The sequence below is a fragment of the Pteropus alecto genome, unplaced genomic scaffold (assembly GCF_000325575.1).
Source record: "Pteropus alecto unplaced genomic scaffold, ASM32557v1 scaffold202, whole genome shotgun sequence".
NCBI classification, from domain to species: Eukaryota; Metazoa; Chordata; class Mammalia; order Chiroptera; family Pteropodidae; genus Pteropus; species Pteropus alecto.
In genome coordinates this window covers 4,479,720-4,482,505 of record NW_006432451.1, presented here as the reverse complement: position 1 = coordinate 4,482,505, position 2,786 = coordinate 4,479,720, and the positions used below count along the sequence as shown (strand labels likewise).

At 40.3% G+C, this 2,786-nt stretch overlaps 1 pseudogene; it reads right to left on the bottom strand.

Annotated features, from left to right (window-relative positions):
- Positions 1-1,932: 1,932 nt before the first annotated feature.
- LOC102883541 lies at positions 1,933-2,479 on the bottom strand (annotated as a pseudogene).
- Positions 2,480-2,786: the final 307 nt, after the last annotated feature.

The following is a 2,786-nucleotide window of genomic DNA, read 5'->3' as shown; positions in this document are numbered from 1 at the left end:
AAGACATTCCAACACAGGGAGAAAATACTAGAAACAAATACAGGCTGAACAAAAATCTGCGTAAAGTGTCTACTCTTTGAATATGACATAAATTCAGTTACTCCACATTGCCTAAAACACTGATTTTGAGGTAATGGTAATTGTATCTATTATGTTCTCTGGGGCATGATAAGTTGAGGTAGGTGTTAGGAGATACTATTCATTAAATAAATATTTATGGAACTCCTACTGTGTCCTGGGCACTGTGTTCTGCAGTTGAAACACAGAGATGAGCAGGTCAGGGCCCCTTCCATCCAGAACTATGTTGTCTAATACAATAGCCACCACCATGTGCAGCTACTGAGCACCTGCAATATAGCCAGTCCTAACTGAGATATACTGTAAGCATAAAGCACACTGGATTTCAAGATTTAGTAAAAAAATATATATTATATTTATTATATTATATTACATTGTATTACATTGCATTATATTATATATTATATTATCTATATACAGATGCTCCTCGAATTATGATGGGGTTATGTCCTGATAAACCTATCATAAGTTGAAGCTATTGTAAGCCAAAAATGCATTTAACACACCTAACCTATCAAAAACCATAACTTAGCCTAGTTTAACTTAAATGTTCTCAGAACACTTACATTACCCTACAGTTGGGCACAATCATCAAATACCAAGTCTATTTTATAATAAAGAGTTGAGTATCTTACGTAATTTATTGAATACTGTACTGACAGTGAAAAGCAGAATTGTTGTATGGCTATCACTTTCATACCATTGCAAAGTTGAAAAATCATAAGTCAAACCGTCATAAGTTGGGAGCCCTGCATTTATAAATATATATTACATACACAAATATATATAATCTTACTAATAATTTTATATTGATTAGTGTTTAATAATATTTTGGATATGTTAGGCTTTAAGTATATTAAATTAATTTCACTTGTTTATTATTACTTTTTTAATGTGGCTGCTAGAAAATTTGATATTGAATATGTAACTCCCATTATGTCTCTATTGAACAATGGTGCTCTGGTTGCTCTTGATTGGCTGCCAGTTAGCCATTCACTCCTCAGATTGTTCAATTTAAGCAGCCTGCTTGCCAGGATCCGTGCATCCTCTACTGTTACTACCTAGAGTTTCCACCAGAGGGCAACCTTGTCTTCCAATGTTTCAATTCTGGACATTGAATCTTATTTTGTGTATATTTGTAATTATCTACTTTGAGTCTATTTTGCTTTTGGCTCTGTGCAAGGCTCTGGCAACACATTTACGGTTCCTTCCATCAAGGATTTTTCAATCTATCATGGAAGGATGTACACAGAATTAAAAATGATATGTAAAAAGAAAACCTATTTTATTAATGTGCACTATAAATGTTCACATGATCATCAACTTTCCCTGGTGACTTTTTCCTTAGTAATTAATTAAATAGTTTCAAGAGCCCAACCTACATAACTGGAATTTAAGTAGTCTAGCTCTCTCCCCAGAATCTCCTGGACAGAGAAGTGATGCAAGTTTGTGCTTACATATGCCAGTGGTTGATATTATCTCTTGCTTCAAATTTCTGCAATAAGCACACTGTTTGGGTCACCTTGAGGCAGCTCTCTACCATAACAGGTTTCTTACTGGTCATCACTTTCAGGCTCTGGATTTCTGTCATGTTGCCGCTAGAAGCTGTTCACTCTCCCTAGAACTTTCTCCTCTCATCTCCTCTCTAAATCCAGAGCCTCAACCTCTATCTCCTGGGAGATAACTCCACCTGCAGAGGATGTGGCACTGGCTGGGATGCATGGGGGATGAGGTACCTTCTACCAACTCTCCTCTGGGACCCACTGGGGTGGCATCTAGAAGTGGGTGCCCAGCTTGAGGCCTGGTACAGTGCGCACACCCTTCTGTGGGTAGCCATAGCTTCCACCAAGCTGCTTAGTTCAGGGCCCCGTCCTCCACGTCTGTGTCGTAGCTGTGCTCCAGCTCTTCCTCCTTGATCTTGGCTGAGCTGGTGGTGATGGCTATGAAGTGGGCAAAGAGCTTGACATGCTGGACCAGAGGGATTGTGATAGGAGTTGCTTCACGGGGACAGCCCTGGGCACCGGTACCATTGACAGGCAGCCCCAGTAGTCTGTAAATGGTAGATGCTGCTCTCTTTAGCCCCTTGGGTCTGTTGGGCTTGGGCTCTTCAGCCATGTTGATGGCCAAGGTCTGCGGAGCCAGCACCCGCCCATTCTCTCCCAGCACAGCTGCTGGGGCATGATACTCGTTGGCAAGTTGGACAAAAACATAGCTCTTGTGCACTGAACAGCTCGCCACACGGCCATACTTGGAGAAGATAGTCTCCACATCTGAATTCTTCACTATAGCTGTGTTGAGGTTTCCGATGAAGACCCGAGAATTGATGGACTTGGGGTCATTCTTGTTGGTTACATTGCTTGTCTGGATCTTCAAGGACATGGTAGCCACCAAGGTTGAGCTCATTCAGCAGTTTCCTTTTCAAGATTACAGGGTCAGCACCAGCTATCTCTGAGAATAGAGCCCACCCACTCCAAGAGCTGGTCTTGACACTTTTGTTGAAAATCATTTGACCATATAAACAAGAACTTATTTCTGGTATTCTATTTTTTCCATAGGTCTATGTATCTGTCCTTATGGCAGAACCACATCGTTTCATTACTGTAGCTTTGTGGTAAATGTTTAAATGAGGAAGTGTGAGGCCTCTAACTTTTTTCTTCTTTTTCAAGATTGTTTTAGCAATGTGGAGTCTTTTGAGATTTTATATGAAT